Raw genomic sequence first — 24531 nt, 5'->3', positions numbered from 1 at the left:
AATCAAAATTACAATTACAAACCACTTTGCACTTGTTAAAATGTCTGTAATTAAAATCCAACAAAAAATTTGTTAGGGATTAGGGGAAATCATAGTTCCTGTACATTGCTGGTGAGAATGCGAAAGGGTTCAGTTGCTGTGGAAAATAATTTAGCATTTCCCAAAATTTGAACATAAAATCAGCACATGACCCCAAAATACTATTCCTAGTGATAAAACAAAAAAAAATTAAAAACAGGAATCAAACACACACACAAACACAGAGGTGGTAGTCAGACTATAAAAACAGCCCAAATGTCCATCAGTGAATGAAAAGACAAATTGTGGTATATGTGTGTAACAGAATATTATTCAGCCACACAAAGAAATGAATTATCAGTACATGCTACTACATGGATAAACCTCAAAATCATGCTATTTATAAAATATCCAGAATCAGTACATCCATAGAGACAGAACACAGATTGACAGTGGAAAGGAGATGAGGGGAGTGGAAAATGGGCAATAAATGCACAATAGATTTTACTGTGGAGGGATGGAGATATTTTGAACTATATAGAGATGTACAACATGGATAATTTTATGTTATGTGAATTTAACCTCAATAAATTAGTTTAAAATGTGTCAGTGACTACTTGAGGAAGGTAGTGGCTTCTTTGCAGGATTGTCCAGACACATTGTTGATGGAAAATCAAGGATGTCGGGCATTCTAGGTCATTTAGGTCATTCCTCCAGGTCATTTCTAAGTCAGCAGATAGCAGAACTCAGTACTACACCTGCTGCTCCTCTGTTTTGGCATAGATGAATAATGACACATCCGTCCCTGGTGCCCCCTCGAAGTGACTGTCCCTGGCCAATCCAAGGCGAGCAGAAGCTACACATGGGATTTTCAGCAGTCAGAGACTGCCCTGTCCTCTCCCGCCACGATCCTGGGGAAAACAAAGCATGGTGGATTCAGGCATGTCCCAACACGGAAACAGCTGGAATGCTGAGTACCCAGTGGACAACAGCTTTCTTCCTTTTTTTTTTTTAACTTTTATTTAATGAATATAAATTTCCAGTGTACAGCTTATGGATTACAATGGCTTCCCCTCCCATAACTTCCCTCCCACCCGCAACCCTCCCCTCTCCCGCTCCCTCTCCCCTTCCATTTGCATCAAGATTCATTTTCAATTCTCTTTATATACAGAAGATCAATTTAGTATAAAGATTTCAACAGTTTGCACCCACATAGAAACACAAAGTGAAACATACTGTTTGAGTACTAGTTATAGCATTAAATCACAATGTACAGCACATTAAGGACAGAGATCCCACATGAGGAGCAAGTGCACAGTGACTCCTGTTGTTGACCCAACAAATTGACACTCTAGTTTTTGGCGCCAGTAACCATCCTAGGCTGTCGTCATGAATTGCCAAGGCTATGGAAGCCTTCCAAGTTTGCCAACTCTGATCATATTTAGACCAGGTCATAAAAGACAGAGTGAGGATAGTAACCAATGATCCTAAGAGTGGCATTAACCAGGTCTGAACAATTATACAGCATTAAGTGAGGAAGAGGACCATCAGTACACACAGGTTTGGAGTAGAGCCATTGGTGGTAGAGTAGAGGTTATGATTACAAAGGAATGAGGCCCAAGTGCACTAGACAGGGTCTAGAACAAAGGACAGAGTTATTATTAGAGGAGCTAAGAAAGGTGCTGTCTAAGCTACAAATAAGTTTTCTGATTGAGAGGCAAATAGAACCTGACGGAAGGGGCTTGATAATAATCTGGTGGGCTTTAGGCCTTGTAAGTTAAGAGGCCCAGACCTATCTATCTCTTCACATGGGGTATATCCTAAGGGAGGTGTGAACCTCCTAGGGGAAGGCACTCTGTTGACTTTCATTACGTGGCTGGCCTGGGAGGAGAGCTGGCCAGGTAAAGGCAGGGGGCATCTCTAACAAGAAATTTACAGTTCTGCCTGCAATGTTGCTGACCCTACTTGGCCATCCCCTCAGCTGCAGTGGTCACTTTGGAAGTTGGGCTGAGTGAAGGGCTTTTCAGCTTAGAGCCAATAAGATCTGTGGCTCTGACCTGGGCATCCTTCGACTCCAGGGCAGGTCCATTTCCAGTGATCCAACTCTTGGCAGAGCTGCCAGGGCTCTTCACAAGCTGACTTCTGCTGAAGCCCAGGCTTACCACATTGAAAGCCACTGCAGTGGACTGGCCTGTTTGGTCTCCTTGAGGGCAGATCACTGTACAGATCAGCCATTAACAGGCCTGCCACCCATTGCTTCTGATGCCTGACTTTGTTTTCCTCCTGGTTTGTGTTAAAGCAGACCAGAGGATGCAAGTCAAGGGAGTGCCCAAGTCCCATCTCTAATCTTTGGTGGCCTGAACTACAAGTCTATAGTCACAGGCATGTTCTGTAGTAGTTTTTCTAAGGTAGACAATGCCCATGAGGAAAATTATATTCTCACTTTAAAACTTTCTTTCCCTTTGGTCTGAAAGGGAGGTTTTTTTCTACTTACTGTATACTTCACTGATGGCGAAGTGAATCTAGCTATGAGATTATTATTTAAGTTCTTATTTTGGCTATGCTATTACAGAAAAATGTTAGCCATCTCTTTTATAAGGTCTAAAGATTAAATTGTGAGTCCTACAGATTCCTTTATAATAGAATTAGTTTCTTACCTTGAGGAGAATAGAGAAATGAAAGAATAAGTTGGGCTTCGAATAGAGAAATGAGGGAGCAAGTCCTAGATCGCTTGCTGACAATAGCAATATTACATGAATACTTAGCAAATAGTTTCAACCATTAGATAACAACTTAAGAAAACATTTTTCTTACACGGTAGCCTGGGCCCAAAGTGGACTTTATTTTTTTTTTAATTTATTTGAGAGACAGAGCCCCCATCCACTGGTTCATTCCCAGATGTTTCCAATGACAGGGAGTGGGCTGGGACCTCAGCAAGGAGCTGAGAACTCAGTTGCGGTCTCTGGTGTGAGTTGCCCAGAAAGTCAATTACTCGAGCCATCACCTCCTATCTCCTAGGGTCTGTGCTGGCAAGAAGCAAGAACTGGAAGCCAGAGCCAGGAAGTGAAAGCAGGTACTCTGTAAGAGACATGGGGCTCTCACCACGAGGCCAAATGCCCACCCCACACAGTGGACTTCAAAAATGCAAGAAACATTTTTCATTTGTCAAAGTACCAAGACATTGACAGTGCTTATTATTCCATGTCAGCTAGGCTGTTCTTGTTAATACTAAGTGGCCCATGAAAGGAGAATTTTGTGCTTCCTAAAATCACTCAGTTAAGACTAATTTTTTTTTAAAAAAAACATTATTTATTTATTGACTTATTAAAAAAATAGAGTGACAGGGAGAAAGAGAGATCTTCCATCGGCTGGTTCACTCTCCAAATGCCTGCAGCAGCCAGCTCTGAACCAGGCTGAAGCCGGAAGCCCAAAACTCCATCCAGGTCCCCCACATTGGTGGTAGGAATCCAAGTCCTTAGGCCATTATCTGCTGCTTTCCCAGGTGAAGTAGTAGGAAGCTGGATCAGAAGCAGAGTAGTTGGGACTTGATTCAGCTCTCCGATATGAGATGCAGTTGTCTCAAACAACAGCTTAACTTGCTGTGCCACAGGGCTGGCTCCTAAGGTTCTCAGTTACTAGACTGGCTTTTAAAAAGACATAAAACATATTGATAATAATTAACAATCAAAACATGCTAGATTTTACACGTCATTTTTAATGCTACTGTCCAAAAACAAATAAGAAAACATAAGAAGAAAGAAATCCTGCAGACATCCCAGAACAACCTGTAAAGTCTGCGTCATTCAACAGAACCCTCTACAGAGTTAGGGTGCAGCTCTTTGCTTTGTCACCGGCAGGGCTGCGGTAGAGTCCGTGGTCTATTCTTCGTCTGGGCATCGCTCTCAGAAACTGGCTTTGCAAAATCAGGAAGAAATATCTAGAGGAGGGGAGTGTCACCTCTTTTTTAAACACAACTCTTGATTTATTTCTTAATCCCTGTGAGAACATTACAAAGTTACATGAGTGAGATTATGAGATACTACCCATCTGCAATGGATAAAGAAACTTCCTTCCTTGGCTCAAGATAGAACTGATTTCCAATTGTCACTCCTTGGAAGATTAATAGGACAAAGTTCCTTCATGCCCCAAAAAGTCATTATTGAGCCCTGTTGATTTATCTGAAGGACCCATGAGAGGAAGTTTATTGAATTGTCTGAGAATTTGCATGTGGAGTCCAGAGACCTGGTTTCACATACCAGCTCATCTGCTGACTAGAGAGATGTCTGACCTCAAGAAGCTTGGTTAATCACCTGGTGCCTCTATTTTGCCATCTGCAAAGTGGGATCATGCTTAATTAATATGGTTGTTATGAGGGTTAAATGAGTGTATTTGTCAAGAGATTGTAACAATCCTGTATTCCCATGAAGACTTGAACTGTTAAACTTGAACTTGTATGTTATCCATACACCCTCCAAGCCTGAAGGCTGAGCTACTGAGGACTGGCTTGGAAGCTACCCCAGAGTTTGAATCCTGCCTCATCATCTTATTGGCTGTGTGACCTCCACTAGTGAAACTTCCCAAGCCTTGATTCTTCCTCTGTCAGGTGTGTGGTACTTTAGAAAGAGATTGAGCAACTACTTAGAATAGAGTTGGTCTTCTGTATATAAAGTCAATTAAAAACCAATCTTAATGAAGAATGGAATGGGAGAGGGAGCAGGAGGTGGGATAGGGGTGGGGGTGGGAGGGAGGGAAAGAGGGGAAGAATCACTATATTCCTAAAAGCTGTACATATTCATTTAATTAAAAATTTCTAAAAAAAAAGAGATTCAGCAAAATACGTAGATAAGTAGCATAGCACAACAAATGTTCATTTTGTAATAATTCCTTCTGTTGAAAGGCCAGCCTTCAAAAGCATGAGCTGTAGAGGCCATACATTTAGTTAGTCCTCCATCACTTATAAACCCTCCCTTCTGGACATCGTGTTCAGTAAATGCAAAATCTTATTAGCTCCTGTAACTGAAAAGCCCAGTGGAGGAATAATCAGAAACAAGTACCCCAGACAGAAAATCCAGATTCAACTGCCTTACACAAAAAGGAAATTTATTCATTTTTTCAATTTGAAATGTAAAGATGGGGCAGGTTCCAGGATAAGTGTAAAACCTCAATTTTTAAAAGAACTTACTTGCTTTCCCACACTCAGTTTCTCCTGTAGCCTAGCATCGGCGGTCCCAGCATGGCTGCACGTTACTCAGTTCTAACACTGAAGAGAAAAACCTTTTTCCAAAGCATGAAACAAAATTTTCCTGTTGGTCTGTATGAGTTAAGGCAGATCATGTAAAGTTAGGGACACACACACACACACGCTTACACATATAAAATTGTTTGTTATTTATTTGAAATTCAAATTTAACCAGGCATCCTGTGTTGTATCCAACAATTCTAGTCCTGATTGATTGAGACTTATCCAAAATGCCCTCTAGAGGGAGGTAGTGAGGGCACAGGAGAAAAATCAGCTTGCACCTCCATCTCATTTCTACTAAGGAAGAAGGTGAACTGGATGCTAAAACCACAAAGGCTACCTGCCACTTTCCATGTCAGTTGGGGGAATTTGGAACAGAAATTCCGGGATGAGTTGCTTCATCCAACAGATGATCCCAAGGCTTAAACTTTAGATAAGTAAAATATTATAATTCAATCCAGTTGTACAAATATTTATTTAATACTTACTAACAAGGTACTGTTAAGATTCTGGAGGGTTCTTGAGTCTCTGTCTTCCAAGGTGCTTCTGGTATAATGGGGGAGAATTAAGCAAGAGCAGGATGGGATGGGCACCATGAGAAAGAAACAGAGAACATGGGGTCAGCCCAACACTCTCTTGGAAAATCCAGCCTCAGAAACATGTATTAAAGGTTAGTGGACATGATAGAGAAACACTAGAAAACTAGTTTAAGACTAATTTTTACAGAAGTTTCAACTGAATCTGAAATAATCACAAGTCATCCAACACAAAATGTTGTAGAAAAGACATAGGATTGAAGCCAAATTTTGAAAAGAATCAGTCAGTAGTGTTTAGGATGAACATAAATGAGGAAGGGACCATGGATGGAATGCTCTAAAGCAACACTATCAATATAATAATTATATATGTACTTAGATATATATTATATAATATATAATTTTATAATTTTGAAAAGGCTACTTTACTCTCTTAAATGAAGTTCACTGAGACTATAACATGTCTGTAAACCTAATTCTATTAAAATAAGCATGATGCCCCAATAGGGACAAAAAGAAAAAAAGGGAGACTATTTTAGAATAAAACCTATTTTCTATTGCATATATCATCAAACTACAAGTCCAGTACAGCCCCTACTTGCTTTTGTATGGTCTGTGGGAGGAAGATGGTGTTTTCAATTTTAAATGATTGTATTTTAAATGATAATACAAATTTCTGGCTTCCAAAGCCAGTATTTACTATCAGAAACTTTCAGAAAATGATTGCTAGTCCCATCAGGAATATATATAATTTGTAACACCCAATGCAAAATGAAAATGAGGCCCCGCTGTGCAAATAGTGTTAAGAATTTCAAGTCAAGGACAGCAGAATGTTCAGCCAAGAACAGGATCTACAACCAGGAAGCCAGCCCTGCCTGTTCTAGTATGTGACCAATCAGACACAGTTCACTGGTCAGACACACACAACTGCCATTGCACATAGCACAGATAGGACAAGCCCACTGCAAAGCCCTGTGTAGCAGCCCTAGTGAGGATGTGTTTGACCAGCAGCCCCAGTATCACGACAGTGCTTCCATTCTTGCTGTGATTTTTAAATGGGGGAATTTTCAAATAAGATAAAATATAATCTTCCATTTATATAAAAGTTCATTTCTGGAAATACCATGGGGTATTAAAGCATAAAGATCTGCATGTAGGTGTGAAATAGAACTAGCTTCTAGGCTAAGAGAATGATTAGCAGGTTTCATACAAATGTTCAGTAGCATATTTGCAGGGTCATAAGGGGCTTAGGGCAATTTTTGCTGTAAAGAACTGACCAACACATCATGGAATGAAAAGCAGCATTGGCATGATTTACTTAGCACCAGTAGTTATCTTCAATGCCTTCATATTCTGATACCCAGCAGTGCCTATAACCATGGCCAAGCCACACTCTAGAAAGTTGTACGCATTAAATATCCCTTGTCCGAGATGCTTGTGACCAAAAGCATTCCATACTTCACATTATCGAGGTTGGAATCCTTGCATATATATAATGAGATATCTTGGGGATGGGACCTAAGTCTAAACACGAAATTCATGTATGTTTCATATACACCTTTTTTTATTTTTTATTTTATTTTTTGACAGGTAGAGTGGACAGTGAGAGAGAGAGACAGAGAGAAAGGTCTTCTTTTACCATTGGTTCACCCCACCATGGCCGCCACGGCCGGTGCACCGTGCTGATCCGAAGGCAGGAGCCAGGTGCTTATCCTGGTCTCCCATGCAGGTGCATGGCTCAAGCACTTGGGCCATCCTCCACTGCACTCCCGGGCCACAGCAGAGAGCTGGTCTGGAAGAGGGGCAACCGGGACAGAATCCGGCGCCCCGACTGGGACTAGAACCTGGTGTGCCGGCACTGCAGGCGGAGGATTAGCCTATTGAGCTGCGGTGCCAGCTCTCATATACACTTTACACACAGAGCCTGACAGTACCTCTGTGCCATACTTCTAGCATGCTTACATGTGAGTTCAGGAGTGAAATTTTCCATTTGTGACATCATGTCAGTGCTCAAAACATTTCAGGTTTTGGAACATCTTGGATTCAGATTTTTATATTGGAAATACTCAACCTGTACTACCCAATACCCATTAGTCTAGAAGACCTGATAACAGCTAAGTGTTGAGTGGTGAGAGTGAGATATTACAGAAATGGAGTTTTGAGCCTTTGCTATTGGTTGAGATGGGGAAAACATGAGCAGGAAAAATTAAAGACAAATAAAGTACCATGCTGTGCTGCCATAGCCCCATTTAAATGTATTCCATGAAAATTGCACAGGTTATCTTGCTTCTGCTACATCCCTTTGAGATAGGTAGGACAAATGTTAAGAGAACAAGTACTTGAGATCAATGTAGAGTGAATTTTTTTCATCATTTTAAGATGCTTATTTATTCATTTTTATTTATTTGGAAGACAGCCAGAGAGAGGAAGAGAGGGAGAGAGGGAGAGAGAGAGACCTTGCTTCAGCTGGCTGAATGCCCATAACATCCACAGCTGGGCCATGCCAAAGCCAGGAGCCTGGAACTTCATCCAGGTCTTTCACATTGGTGGTAGGGGCTCAACTACTTGAACCATCATCTACCACTTCCCGGACCCATTAACAGAAAGCTGGATCAGAACACGGAGGTGGGACTCAATCCCAGGTACTCTAATATGTGATGCCAGTATCCCAAGCAGCAGCTTAATTAACTATGTCTCAATGCCACCCATTTTATTTGGAATTTTTTTCTACATTTTACGGAAGGAAAGCAGGTATTATTCAATACAATTACATGTTTTATTAGAGATGCTCATTCACTTCAGAGCGAATTACACATAAGATACATAGTTTGGAAATACAAAGCATAGAAAAGAACAGTCTGAGCCCTCGAAAGAGTAGGCAATTTGCCCCAGCTCCCACGATGTGTGCCTGGCAGAGCCAAGACTAGGATTCAGCTTTTATGATTCTTAGTCGTGTATTCTTCCAATTTTCTTTCTCTCGTGAGAGTGAACTCATTGGCTCAGCACCTGCTTGGAATAAAGAGGCATTTCCACTTGGAACTTAGATGAGCAAAGAGAACACCTTTGAGAATGATGATACTCGATTCTTTCCCAAGCCTTAATAAAGCTCTCGGTTGGCTCTGAGTGGTTCACAGAGAGCTGGCAGGAGCAGATTGACAAGTGACTCCTTATGAAGAGAGCATTCATATCTATACTTAGGTAGAGCCCATGGAAAAAACAGAAATGAGGCTCTGGAGTGTTTTTTTTTAAAGTATTATTGTTGAACCAGGACCAGAACCTCACTACAGAGCATATAGGTCTGGAACTTGGCAAGACCCAAAATTCATGGTGTGGTCATAATATGCATGTGTGTGTGTGTGTGTGTGTAGTCTCTTAATCCATGCACCAGCAAGGAGATTCATGTAGAGTAACCATCACTGCCCATCCATAATCCATGTTAATATCCTTGGAGAGGTCATGGACTGGAGTAATATGTAGACATCTGTCTGCTCTGGCAGGCTGGACGGTATGCTCTAAACAGATGGCCTTTAATTAGTGGTGGGTTGTCCCAGCAGAGGGCAGCTTGGGCAGGATGGTTATTTGAACTAGGCACTTCATGCTTGGCTCCTAGAACTGTTGGCATATTGTCAGAAGTGTCATGGCAGTTACTGCCAACAGGTCTGATGTCACCAGATGGCAGCCTCTTAGGCTACCATCCTGATTGCAGACAGGACTCCTTGTAGGTCTTAGCAAGGACACCATGGCCCAAGTGGGCTGGGGAAATGTGGGAGATGGATGAGAGAGAAGAGAATTCATGCAATACGCTTGCCTGTGGGGATATTCCCTAATGGAATCTTTGAGTTTGGGAGCTGAAATTGTGGTTTATTCTTTTTACATTCAATATATGCTGAACTTTTTCAGCCAGAGGAAGAGATACAAACTAGACAGTGATACTTTAGATTTTTTTCCTGCTGCATATGAGTTAAATTGGCAGGGAAAAATGCCCATAAGCCATCATAAAGAATCAAGCTGCTGAAGAATTATAAGTTTGGTTGCCCATTTGTAAAGCAATCAAGCTTCAGTTCTAAATACAAAGAGAAAATGACTTAGGCTATGTCCAAATCAGAATGCCACAGCCATCAAAACCATGTCTTCAATTCACCAACACTTAGGCCTTGAACAGTATGGGGCAAGCTTCTCTTCTACACTAAAGCTAAACTGAAATATAAAATATTCCAGTGATATCTTACCTTGGACTGGGACCTGTGAGAATTAAACACACGTTATGTGTTCAAAGCTGGGTTCCTTGTGGATAGCAGAAAATGTGTGGAATGATTTGTGGACATGTGAGCATTTAGCCAATTTCCTGTTGGGTTTTCCCAATGATGGCCTTAGAGTTTACTTTTCAGCATTTGTTGGTAGTGGGAATCAGACTCAGCCAGCTCAGCCATCCTCAAACTAATTAGAAATGAAAGAGCAATGTAGTGATAATCCTACGTGCCTTCAGAACTTGGAGCAGACAGTCATCTGGTCCCTCAATATCTGTGTTAACAGCTTTCATAGACTAAGGTTCAGTCCGATGCGGTTTCCAGGATCTAAGAATTAACATGATTTGCTTTTTCATATAGACATCCTAAAAGACCAAGAAGGATATCGATATATGTGATTTAGGGGACACTATATCATCTAGGTGGGGGAAAAAATCTTTTTTTTTTTTTTGGTCCAAAAACCTAATTATAGACAGGAGACCTCCCTCTCTTTCAGACAATTCAAATGAGGGGGTCTGAAAGTGCAGGATCACAGTTTCTTAATTTCTGAAGTTTCATAAAAGTCACAGAGCCTTGGGAAGTATGTGGACAACAAGATGAATCTGGCCAGGAGGAAAAGGGAAACCTTCAGGCTTTCCCTTACATATACATGGACTACCTTCAATTGAATATAACGTTACAGGGGCTGAGGACATCCAGGATAGGAAAAAAAGTGCAATTGGATCCAATGTGAAGTTTTATAGATGGAAGTCGGAAGTTATCTCTGATTCAAAGTTAAAAGGGTGAGGTCAAAGTTTAGGATATTCCTTATCATCTGAATGTGATCATTATGCTTCATGGTTGGGATAAACTGGAAGATATCTAGAAATCTTGATGGAGGCATTGACTCAGAGTGACTGCTGGTCAAACTCAGAGTTCCCGAATGTTCGTCTATAAAATGGAATTATGTGTAAGTCTTATCCATTCACTCCTTTAGGTAGTATCTAGTGTATGCTCACTGTATTTGGGGCATTGTTTTAGATGTCCGGATGCTGCAATGAATAGCAACAGATAAACCCACTGCTTTGATGGATCTTATATTCTAGCAGGGGAGTTAGAAAATCCACTGAGTGCATACATAACATGCAGATAGTGATAAAGAGGGAAAGCACGGGAGAAGGATAGAAATGGGCTGGGGTCAGGTCAGGGGTCGGTTTTCATCGTTTGGAGAACAAGGTCTCTCGCCAACAAAATCAACTGGAACCAGTACCTGAAAAGTCTGCAGGAGGCCAATCAGGAGGACAGCTGGGAGAACATTCCAGGTGCGCAAAGCAGCAGCCGCAAAGGCCTAGGTGCTTGCCATGGATGCAGAAATTCTAGGAGGGCAGTAGAACTGAGAGAGCCAGAGTCCAAGGGGTCAGAGAGAAGCGGGGAACAGAGCACACGGGGTCCCCCTGTGCTTTTCCTCGGTAACACTCGAACGAGAGACTTCGCATCCTCCTGTCTGTAACCTAGAAAGCTCTGAAGCCTCAAAAGCAGCTCCCCTGTGTTGAGAGCTTGCGAGGTGCTGGGTTTTGTACTGAGAGTTTCCTTTACTCTTCCCTACAACCCTAAGAATGAGGCTCTCTTGTTATCCCCTTCTACGAGTCAGGAAGCTTGGGGCTTAAAGGTGAAGCAACTTGCCAAGGCTGCCCTGCTGCTAAGTGCTGCAGATTCCAAAATAAATATGAATAAACCACAGAGGGGTTCATTGGCTCCCCCTGTTATTGGACTCCCCCTACTCCAGTAGACGTAGGCTTGTCTGAGCTCTTCTCAGACAAGGAAACAAGGTAGGGGAAACCAAGAGATAAAGCCTGCACAAGGACCCGGCTCTCGCTCCAGACAAACCCAAGGCTTCCAAGTCCTCCTCCTGAAGGAGCCTGAGCTCCCTGCTGGACCCTGGCTGATGTTTCCACCAATGCTGAGAACCGGGCTGAGTGCTCAGAGGCCCTCAGTTTTCTCCTCCCGTGTGGTTAGAGGTGGAGGGGAGAGAGTCTGGGCGGCCATGCCAGGGACCACACCTCTTTGTCAGGAACATGCAATTAAAAAAGAAAAAAAAAGAGGGGGAGAGCAAAGAAATAGCCACTCACCCCCATTTTTTCTCAAACACATGTTTCTGCATGCACACACAGAAGGTCAGCGGCACACGTCCATCACCAGCGTCCTTGGGATTCTGGTGGGAACATTTTCCACCTGGCACAGCTAGGCATTAAACACCCCTCAAACCCAACCTGAGACTTGGACGGTCGGGGAGATATTTTTAAAAGCATGACACAGAGGAGTGTGACACACTCGGTTTTCTCAGTGGGTGGGTAGAGTGTTATTTCATGTTGTTCTTGTCACTCAGCCCAACATTACAAGTGTGCACTTTTATTGCTATATGGAGAAGGCTCTGCAGCCCAACCCAGCACAGTGTGTTCCCAGGGAGAGGAGAAGCAACCTGGGCAGGCACCGGGCAGGGGAGTGGAAAGCTGCTGGGGACCAAGGCTGTCCTCCCGGGCTCTCCCTCATGTATCCAGCTTATGCAGCAGAATATCAAGTGTCCCAATTGCAATGTCTTGCTACTCCCTATCCAGCCTCTCCCAAGGTTGCTATCCTTGGGAAAATTTGAAACATTCAGATATTTTGTGACAGCTAACAAACCCCTTAAAAGATCAACATTTTTCTGTCACTCTTCCTTCTCCTTTCTTTTTCCTAATGGGAATCTTTTCTCAATATTACACACAAAGTTTATGGTGGAATTTTTACTAAGTTATCTGTGTCCCACAGGGTATGTGCAAAGGTATTAGTCAAGGGCTCTTATTGTTTCCTTGGGACAGGTAGAAAAGTGAGCAACCCAGGGAGTTGAGGGACAGTGGGTGCATTTGCCCTAAGCACAGGCAATAAAAAGGTGAACTGAAGGTAGAGAATTTAAAAGCAATCAAGGGAGGTAGGCATTCAGGGCAGCAGTTAAGATGTTGTTTGGGAGGCCCATACTCCACCCAGGAGTAGCTGGGTTCAAGTCCTGGCTCCACTCCTAATTCCACCTTCTTTTAACATGCACCCTGGGAGGAGGCAGCTCAAGTGATTGGGTCTCTGCCATCTGCATGGGAGAATTAGAATTCTGGGTTAGAATTCTGGGTTCCTAGCTTTGGACTGACCCAACCTCAGATTTAGCAGGCATTTGGGGAGTGAACCAGTAGATGGAAGGTCTCACTGTCTTTCTGTCTTTCAAATAAATAAATATACAAGTAATTTAGGAAAGTCCATCTGCTTTCTATTGGCGCCGTCTTGGTGATTCTAGACAATTTTGACGATGACTCCTCTCCATCTGAGAAGACTGGTCCCATTCTTAGCCCCTGGTGATCCCCCAAGGAGCCACTCAGTAGGCTGGGGATGGCAGACTGGCTTTGGGAGAATATTCTATTTCAGCCAAAAATCAGGACCCTCTAGATGGAGTTATCATACTTCCCACTAAGTGGACTTGACACTAATTTTTTCATCAATAGCAGCTTTATTTTATCTATTCACCCTCACCAGAATACAAATGTTGGTATTGTCTGGGAAATGCTTACAGAACCAACATGATGAAGTGGGACTATTACAAAGGATCTCAAGAAGACGTCTTTAGTTCTCTATTAGCTCTTGGCTCCCACATTGAATCCATTAGCAGTGAGATTGTGCAGAGTCGCCTAGAAAACCATCCCAATCCTGCCATGTCTCATGATAGCCTGTGCCACAGATCAGAGCCGTGCAGCACCATTTCCCATTGAGAGCAGAGGTCTGCAAACTGTGGCCACAGGCCAGATCCAGCCCAGCCTTGCTGATAAGTGGTATCTGGCAGATTTCTCACCACAACTGCAGAATTAAGTCACTGTGACAAAGCCCATCTGGCCTGCATAACCTGAAGTATTTACTATCTAACCACTGTGTTAAAAATTTGGCAATTCTTGCTCTAGAATATTGTAATAAACCCCGAGCTGGACTCGTGGTTCCTTTTCTTGTCCTCTTACTATCCATTCTTTTCCAGGCAGCCAGCATTATCTATCATGACTGCTTCCTGCTCAAAATGGTCCATTATTATTTGTGAAAAATAGAATAAACCGAGGCCAGCGCTGTGGCACACTGGGTTAATCCTCGGCCCGCGGCGCCTGCATCCCATATGGGCACCGAGTTCTAGTCCTGGTTGCTCCTCTTCCAGTCCAGCTCTGCTGTGGCCCCGGAGGGCAGTGGAGGATGGCCCAAGTGCTTGGGCCCCTGTACCCGCATGGGAGACCAGGAAAGAAGCTCCTGGCTCCTGGCTTCAGATAGGTGTAGCTCCAGCCATAGCAGCCATTTGGGGAGTGAACCAACAGAAGCAAGACCTCTCTCTCTCTCTCTCTCTCTCTCTCTCTCACTATCTGTAACTCTACTTGTCAAATAAATTTCTAAAAAAAATAGAATAAGTCTCAAGGCTTCAGATTTCCCCCAGGACTTCCCATCTTTTACAGCCTACAGTCTACCTTCATAACCCCTTGTTGTGGACTACATGATGCCCACCTTTCCTGATTCACATACTGAAGCTTTGACACCCAAGGTGATTGGAAGAGGTAACAAGGTCTTAAGAGATAGTAAATGTTAAAGGAAGGTATAGGTGTGGGGCCCAATCCACAAGGAAGGGTGGTTTTAGAAGAAGAAAGATACCTGTCTTTCTGTGAATGCGCCAGCAAAGACCACGTGAAGAACAGCCAGAAAGTGGCCACCTGCAAGCTGTCAGAGCTGATGCAGCCCTCAATCTGCCTCGCTGTTCTTAGGATGTGGCATATTCCAGACTGCCTCGTGGCATTCATGCTAGCTGTTCCCTCTTCTGGAATGCTCTCCCTCTAAACCCTGCTATTGCCTGTGTCTTCCTACAGCTCAGGATGGTCTTGGCTTTAATGGAACTTTCTCAAAGGGACTATCTTTGGCCATAGTTAACAAACAATATGTTCATTCTTTACTCCCTTTTGGTGTGTTCTAGCCTTACACCCTGTTTTATTCTTCTTTAGAGTATTGATCAGTTCCTTCCAGCAGCCCGCACAGCAGACAGATTTGGTGATGGATGGGTCTATGCAATAGGAGAGAAAGAGACAGATCAAGGATCCCTGCACTTTGAGACTTGAACATCTGGAGAACGGTGACACCTTTGACTAAGTGAAGAAGCCTGTGAGAGGAACACAATTTGAGTGGAAATGGAGAGGAAAAAATTAAAGGTTTCCATCTTGGACAGACTATATTTAATGTATCTATTAGAATGTCAGGGTGAGGATGTCTGGGAGGCAACTGGACAGACTCCTATGCAGGGGATGAGGATGGGTTTGATGATAAAACTCTGAGTCATCAGCATACAGAGGGCCATTAAAGCCATGGTCTGGATGAGATCTGCCAGGGAGTATACACGCAGAAAGAGGCCAGGAGCCAAGCCCTGGGTCAGGTTGGTATTTTTAGGATAAGATAAAAAGAATGGACAAAGCAAAGCAAATTTAGAATCTATTGAAGAAACAGGACAGCCAGGAAAATCCAGTGTCCAGAAATCCAAGTGAAGATGAAATGTCATTACAGAGGTTACCATCAAAATTAAGACTTTCCAATGAAGATTGAGACTGCGTATTTAGAGCTGGCCAAGTGCTGAGACAAGAGTAGGCCCATGGAGACACAAACCTCGTGGGGTACGGTTGAAAACAGCTTGTAAGGTGAAGGTGAAGAAGGCGGGAGGGAGGTTTTGACTCAGATTTCAAGGTGACGTGATCTATGGTGTGAAGAGGATAAAGGATAAAGTGGTAGCTAGGGGAAGCTTCAGGAAAGGGAGCAATGATTTGGGTTGGAAGAGACACCTTTACAGAGTGATGGGAATGAGCCCCTAGAGAGAAGATTATACCAAGGGAAGGAGAGATCGGAAGGGGCTCGCCCACCAATGGTGGATAGGCTGGTAGGAGTAGGCTGCTGTCTTCAGGGAATGCAGAATAGATTGGGGAATGAAGGAGGCGGTGTGACTCATTTGGAGGAGGGTGAGGAAGTTCTCTTCTGCCTGCTTCTGTTTTCTTGGTGAATGAAAGGTGAGGTCATCAGCTGAGAGTGAGGGGGTGGATGGAAGCAGAGAGGGGATGTGACATACTGACCTTGGAGACTGGGATTGTGAACTGACCAAGGAAATGCAGCAGGATTTCCAGGCAGTGCCGGGGGCCAATGTGAGGTTTGTAGTCAGAAATTAACAACTCATCCAACAGCCTTGCTTTATGCTTTCTTCCAACCAGGTCCAAATCCTCTGGTGCAGGCTCAGAGCAGGGGGAGAGATGGGCTGAAGGACAGGAGATCGTCAGAGCAGTGGGCTGCAGGGATACGTGGAAGATGATGGTGTATGCAAAGCTGGGGTTATCACACCAGAAAGCAGAGAATGAGGGCATGAAACATGGAGGAAGTGGTGGTCCATGGAAGGATCAGTGGGTTAAAGGTCTCAGCAGGGTCAAGGAGTCGCTGAGGTCAGGGTAGCACAGGGTTTTATCTGGAAGAGAGCGGGCGGTTTTGGAGACCGGCATTCTTCAAAATGAGATTGTGGAGGAAAAGCAGTCTCTGAAAGATGGGAGAGGCTGTGAGAGTGTGGAGGACAAGACAGAGACCCAAGCAGGAAAAGACCTATGAGATTATTGAAAGCCCCAAGAACCATGATAAGCGTGGTGTTGGTGGTGAAAGTGAGCCATGTGCGAAGTCTCCTGCAGGTAAGGAGAGGATCAGAGGGCGACTGGGGCTGACTCACCGAAGGAGGAGGTAGCCTAATGCTACGGGTACCCAAGGATCTGGGGTTGTAGAGGGTACAGGATGGAGAAATGGTGTGGGGGATGGGGTGTGGAGCAGGTGAGACACACAACCCCATTCTGGGCCCCTGTGTCCATGCGTAGAGGAAGAGCCATAACTAAGGAAGGGTGAGGGGAAGCTGTGACCATGGGGGAGGACTGGCTTCAGTGACAACAGACATCCGAAGGGAACACGAGGAGAAGGAGGTGAGGCCATGCCAGGCATGACAGGCAACTTTGAGTAGGGCAAGTGAAGAGGTTTTGAGGAATCATGGAGTGATGGCTTCCCAAATGCCTTCAATCTCAAGGGCTGGATCAGGCCAAAGCAGGAGCCGGGAACTCCATTCAGGGCTCCCACACAGGTGGCGGAGACCCAAGCACTTGGGCCTCTGTTTGCTGCCTTCCCAAGTGCATTAACAGGAAGCTGGAGCAGAAGCAGAGCAGCCAAGACTTGAACCAGCATTCCGACATGGGGTATGGGTGTTCTAAGCGGCGGCTCAACCCTCCGTGCATCAACATGATCCCTGGGGACACTTCTATTAGATTAGGAGCTATATAAAGCTGTAAGATGATAGAGATCTGCATTTATTTCCTAGGACTGTCCTAAAAAATTGTCAAAACTTTCAATCCAATAGGACTGTCTCTGTGCTGGAAGCCTGGAGCCCACACTCCAGGCATTGGCAGAGCCGTGTTCCCCCTGAAAGCTACAGGAAGCAGCCTTTCTTGTCTCTTCCAGCTTTGGTGACCCCAGGTGATGCTTGTGGGGGTGTCTTTGGGATACCACAGTAAAAAAAAATACTAGAAACCAGCTGGCTTCTAGACAACAGAAATTATTTCATAAAAACCTAGAGGCTGAGAGATTTAAGATCAAGGCACCAGCAGATTCAGAGTCTGATGAGGTCCAGCTTTCTCACAGATGGCACTTTTTAGCCACATCTTCCCATGGTAGAAGGGAAAAACATGTTCTCTCGGGTGTATTTATTTATAATACAGAGATACAGAGGAAAGGAGACAAAGAGATCTTCCAACTGTTAGTTGACCCTCCAAGTGCCCCGTGATAAATGAAGTTGGGCTAGGTTGAGCCAGGAGCCAAGAACCCCATCCAGGTTTCCCACAAGGGTGTCAGGGACCCAAGTATTTGAGCCACCACCATTGTCACCCAGGGTACAAATTAGCAGGGAGCTGGAATTAGTTGAGTGGAGACTTGAATCCAGGCTCACTGATGTGAAATGTGTGTGTCCCAAGTGACATCTTAACCACTGCTCCACAGACCCACTCTTCACTGGTTCGAGTCCCCGCTGCTCCTCTTCCGATCCAGCTCTCTGCTAATGAGCTGGGAAAGCAGAGAAGGATGGTCCAAGGGTTTGAGCGCCTGCACCCACATGGAACCCATCTGGAAGAAGCTCCTGGCTGCTGGCTTCAGATTGGCCCAGCTCTGGCCATTGTGGCCATTTGGGGAGTGAACCAGCAGATAGAAGACCTCTCTCTGTGTGTCTGTAACTCTGCCTCTCAAGTAAATAAGTAAATCCTAAAAAAATTAAGAAAAAAGGCCCATCCTCCTTGGAGCACGAATCACATCCATGAGGGCTTCACCCTCGTGATTAACCACCTCCAGAAGACTCCATCCCCTAACACAATCATCCTGAGAATTAGGCTTCAACACAGGAATTTTAGGGGGACACAATTCAGCCCATAACAAGATCTGAACGACAGTGGATATTTTTGCAAGCTTGGACTTTTGATGTCACCTGCAATGGAAATACACAATGGGGTGGGTCTTTTTTTTTTTAACTTTTATTTAATGAATATAAATTTCCAATATACAGCTTATGGATTACAATGGCTTCCCCCCTCCCATAACTTCCCTCCCACCTGCAACCCTCCCCTTTCCCGCTCCCTCTCCCCTTCCATTCACATCAAGATTCATTTTCAATTCTCTTTATATACAGAAGATCAGTTTAGTATATATTAAGTAAAGATTTCAACAGTTTGCCCTCACATAGCAACACAAAGTGAAAAAATACTGTTGGAGTACTAGTTATAGCATTAAATAACAGTGTACAGCACATTAAAGACAGAGATCCTACATGATATTTTCTAAAAATTAATTAATTTTCTATGCCATTTCCAATTTAACACCAGTTTTTTTTTTCATTTCCAATTATCTTTATATACAGAAGATCGATTCTGTATATACTTAGTAAAGATTTCATCAGTTTGCACCCACACAGAAACACAAAGTGTAAAAATACTGTTTCAGTACTAGTTATAGCATCACTTCACATTAGACAACACATTAAGGACAGATCCCACATGAGATGTAAGTACACAGTGACTCCTGTTGCTGACTTAACAATTTGACACTCCTGTTCATGGCGTCAGTAATCTCCCTAGGCTCTAGTCATGAGTTGCCAAAGCTATGGAAGCCTTTAGAGTTCGCTGACTTTGATCTTATTCCGATAGGGTCATAGTCAAAGTGGAAGTTCTCTCCTCCCTTCGGAGAAAGGTACCTCCTTCTTTGATGGCCCCGTTCTTTCCACTGGGATCTCACTCGCAGAGATCTTTCATTTAGGTCTTCTTCTTTTTCTTCTTTTCCGTGGTGTCTTGGCTTTCCATGCCTACAATACTCTCATGGGCTCTTCAGCCAGATCCAAATGCTTGGACTTTTGATGTCACCTGCAATGGAAATACACAATGGGATGGGTCTTGATAGGTCTTGGCGTCTTCTGGGGACTGCTCTCTGACAGAGTTGACAGGGTAATACAGGTAGGATGACCACAGATGAACAGTGATCTCACAAAGGACACTTGAATCCCGGGTCTACACAGTGGTCTACAGGTCTTCTTTGCGCACAGCTAGGGGTGGGGTGGTGGGAGCACATGGGTATTGCACTGTTCTTTTCCTTATCCATTGTACATACTATGCTTCACCAATATCCATCTGTATAGCCCTGCCTCAAACAAATACCTACACTCTCCCAGCCTTGGGCCTTTGCACCTGCTATTCCTTTGCATGGAAAATTATCTCCCAGCTTCTCACGGGCTGGGTCCCTATCATCACAGAGCCCACCTGCTTAGAGCGCCTTCCTGAGCCATGATGTCTAAAGTACCACCACCCCCTTTCATTGCTTTCCTCACTGGAAAAGTTACCTTATCACCTGCATTTCTCCAATCAGCATGCAAGTGCTATGAAACGAGAATACCGTGCCCATTTGGTTCACCACTGACATCCTAGCATACAGAACAATGCATGGTATAGAAGAAAATGGCAATAGCAGCAACAGGAAGAGCAAGTATAATAATAATCTCTGATGGGTCGATGGAGGCACATACAAAATGCAAGCAGCCCCTGTCAATCTCACTCAGACAACAATGGTTTTGACCTAAGTCTTATCTTTAAGATCCTTTCCAATCCTATAATGCTGGTTGTATAACAGCTTGCTATAATCCAGAGCTTCACAGGAATGTTCATGCTAGTATCTCAAAGCCAAGAAAAGAAAGGTCCCGTGTATTACACCTTTAAAAAGCCTCTTTATCAGGTCGAGAAAGCAGACCTAATTTGCATCAAGAGCGGTTTTGCTTCCACACATTTCCTTCCATTTCCCGTTAATCCTCTAAGCTGCAGCCAGGCCATGAGCTTAAAAGGTAAGGCTAGGGACAAGGTGGTCCCACGGTGCCGTTGGATAGGTACACTTAGGACCTCTGCATGGATTCAATTTGGTTTTGATTTTTCTTCTCATTTTTAGAGTAGGCATGGAGCATTCTAAAGCACAGATGTCATCTCTCACTCTCCCCCAAATCACAAAGACCTTTATCAACAGCTCCCAGTGCAGTTTTTGTTAACGCCCTGAAAACAACAGTTTATCCATTCACTTCTTTCTGCAATCATTATTCATTTAGCGCCTAGGTCTGAAACCTAGGAGGTGAGAATTCAATTCAGTTCTCAAGCTCCAACATGTCTGAGGCTCCCTCCTTTCTCACCTCTCCCAAGCATAATGGCATATGATGGTCCATCACCCTATTCATTCATTCCTTGGCCAACGGGTTCACATGCATAGAAAGGCAATTCAGAATAGCCAAGGTTGCGGGTATTTGGCAAATGTCGCTCTCGGCCTCCTTGACTGTGGAACCGCGCAGTGCCTGACTCTTTCCAACTCTGTTCCATTTCACTTCATTATTGCAGATGTACCTTTTCTTTCCCCCAGGCCCTTACAACGTGCCCTCCCATCTTCCCTTCCCTTTCCCCTACTTCCAAAGCACGGATCCAGAATCCCCTCGCAGGCAGGTTAATGTGCCTTGTGGGGTTGCAGGATCTTTATGAGGCTGCGGGAGATGGAAGCCAACAACGGCCTCACAGCTCTGCCAACAGGAGGAAGCCCCAGAACAGGCAAAGCGTCAGGAAGAGTCCGGGAGGGGAAGTCTGCCGTTGCTGATGACTGGGCTAAGGCTTTGTACTTGAACTTGGGGTTTTATAGTTCTATAAAAGGCAGCTGACAAAAGAGAACCCGTTTTGGGAGGGTCCAGCTGGCTGAACTGCGCTGGGCGGGGCAGCCCAAACATTTGAAAGCCAGGGCTGATTTTCCTCCGTGATGTCAGAGAGGCGATGGGATTCCCACTGAGCCAGAGGATGGGAGAGCAGACAGCCCCAGCCCAGCGAGCACTGCCCGTGCCAGCAGCAGTTTCAGTCCTGCCTTGCTGGCTCCCCTGCGGGAGCCATTTCCTCCTCCGAGACTCTATGCAAGGTTTGGACAGGAAGCGCCCTGCTCTGCCTGCCGGGCCGCTCACTGGCCTCCCTCCTTGGCTTCCCGGCTCCCCCCACGCCTCTGCTTGGCTCAACTCCATGTCGTTCATTTGCAGTGGTGGCTCCAAGGCCCCCGGCTTCTGACGGGGGCGGGGCAGCCAGCCTTCACTCCTTCTGCGTGCGGACTGAGAGACAGGTTCTGGACCCTTGGACTGCAGAGCTGCCAACAGGAAGGGCTGTTTGTGTATGGGGGCAAGGGAGAGGGTGCATGATTGTTTCCAATTACATTTGAAGAAACCTGCTTTTTGCTTATTCACCCCCAACCGCTCCATCGCCCTGGTCCAAGCCCTGTAGTTCCTTGTGCACAGAGCGGTTCTCTCTCCAGGCCCTCGGAGCTGGGGGTGAAGCCACTGCTTTACTCGCTCAGCCCTGACCCAGGAGGCTCCATTCTCCCAGCCAGGAGCAGCCGCTGCCAGGTTCCAGGGAGGGGCCGGGAGCAGCAATGGACAGGAGCCGAGGAAGGGCACTCGCAGAGGGCCCTGAGTGCCTGTGTTTTGATTCTCAGAGGCTTCGGAAGCACACAGGACCCGTGATGGGTCTGATCGTTTGCAAAATGACCAGGGTCAACCCCAGGATCCCTGGCAGCAAGGCCAGGAAAACAGGGGTAGAGTGAACTCCCGGGTGACACTGCTGAGGGGACTCAATGGCTCCAGGCACCAATCACCATCCAGCAAAATCCAGATCAATAGTTGGACACCATTCATAAGGATCCACATCTATGATTCCCACTGGAGCTGCTGTTTTGCTTGGTGCTGCCTGGCAACACATTATTAGTGTACTAAGTGGCCACGTGTTAGTTTCAGGGCCTACTGTGTGCTACATAGAAGCTGCTGTATGACAGAAAGATGTTCGGTAAGTGAACCTGAAATCACTGGGCGGTCATCGAATAGCAGACTAGCCAGTAGCTGTCAAGGGACCAAGGAGGACAAGGGGTATGGCAGGTGCTGTCCTCCTCTGTACTGGGGGGCAATAGGCATCCGGAGCGGTCCTCTGGTCTCTATGGTCTATATTTGGAGGTGTACATGGCTCCCCGCGGACTGTTGTTTTCTCTCTTATAGGAAGGGCTCAGATTGGAAGTGTGCTTCAACCCACCTTTCAAATAAATAAGTAAATCTCTCTTCTTTGCAAACCACCATGTCAAAGATATTCTGTTCTAACAGAAAACAGACTGAGATATGGAGTTTGCTCCTCTCACGGGCAGTGGGGAGGAGCCTACAGCTGGCCATGTTCTTGTCTCTCCTGTGTTCTTTCTGCATTACTTTGCTCGTGCTTCATCCATTAAATCCTTACTGAGTGACAGCTAATGCCCCGCTCATCGTGAGGCATTGCAACCTATTAAATATGTTAAGCAAAACAGAAAAGTCCGTAACAACAGAGCAGTCCAAGAGCTTGGTAGAGGACTAGTGGAGGTGAATCGTGGGTGGGACCAGATATGGACCCCTCTTCCATCTCCTGTCTTGGTGAGGTCGCACAAACTGCTTAATAAAACAGCAACATCCTTTTAAAAGTACTTTTATCACTACTTCACTGAGCATCACAACAGCCTGAGAAGGCAAAACCAGAAGAATTAGGTCTATTATAAAGATGAGTAAACCATGGCCCACAGTTAAGTAGCTGGCCTTTTTATGGTGAAATGTGTATTTATTGGCAGAAAAAGAACTTGATTTCTAGACTTACAGTTCCCCTCCAAGGACCTGGCAGCTATACCTGGGTAGGTGTACAAAAGGAATTCAAAAAGTTCATGAGAAGTAGAAACAAAAGATAAGCTTATTTTGGTGCAAAAACATTTTGAAATTCATGCATATGAGATATTTCTTCAAAAAGTCCATTAAAATGTCTATTAGAAAAAGCTATGCATGAATTTCATTTTAATTCCATTTTCCATGAGCTTTTTGATGTGCCTTCAGATCTAACTCCATCAAAGAATGCTTATTTTTCTTTATTTTTTTCTTAGTTAATACCTTGGGTAGAGATAAAACTAAAAAAAAAAAAATTCTACCTTCTACCATGTTCATATCTTAAAGTTACCTGTGATAAAAGCAGGAGATGACAGTATGAAAAGGTCCCGGCCTGCCACTGCTGGCTTTGAAGATGGAGAAGAAACCATGGGTCAAGGGAAGCAAGCAAGCTCTGGGAGCTAAAGGAAGCCAGGACACAGCTTCTTCCCAGAGCACTCGGGAAGGAACCCAGCCCAGGGGGACACCTTGATGTCAGCCCACTAAGACTCATTTCAGACTCCTGATCTCTGGAACTGTAAGATAAGGATTGTGTTGTTTTAAGCTATTATATTAGTTATGATCTGTTATAGCTTCTCTTCAAAATGAATGCAGACACACTACCTTTATGCCTGATAAGCTGGCTGAGTTCCTGTGGCACCAAGTAGATTTCTAGGTTGTTGCTTGGTGCCCAAGAATCACCAAACAAAGAGAAGGGCCATAGTTCTTTGAGAATCTTCCTGCCCAAGTAATTTCCTGAGGCCACTTAGCTGGCCTCCCTGGGTTATGGCCACATCTACCTCAGTGAATCTGCCCCATGCTGCTTCCCTTCATCTTTTAAAAAAATTATCTTACCTATTTTATTTGAAAGCCAAAATGACAGACACACACTCACATACACACATACAGAGAGAGAGAGAGAGAGAGAGAGAGAGAGAGATCTTCATCTGCTGGTATACTCCTTAAATATCCACAATATCCAAGGCTGGGCCAGGTCAAACCTAGGAGCTGAGAAGTCAATCTGAGATTCTCACATGTACGGTAGAGACGCAACCGTTTGAGCAAGCACCACTAGCAGGAAGCTGGGTTTGAGGGCAAAGTCTCAAATCCAAACATTACATATGGGGTGTAGGCATCCCGTACAGCATCTTAACCATGACACCAAATGCC

Source organism: Lepus europaeus, chromosome 18 (genome assembly GCF_033115175.1).
Source record: "Lepus europaeus isolate LE1 chromosome 18, mLepTim1.pri, whole genome shotgun sequence".
Taxonomy (NCBI): domain Eukaryota; kingdom Metazoa; phylum Chordata; class Mammalia; order Lagomorpha; family Leporidae; genus Lepus; species Lepus europaeus.
Note: the sequence above shows the minus strand (reverse complement) of the source record.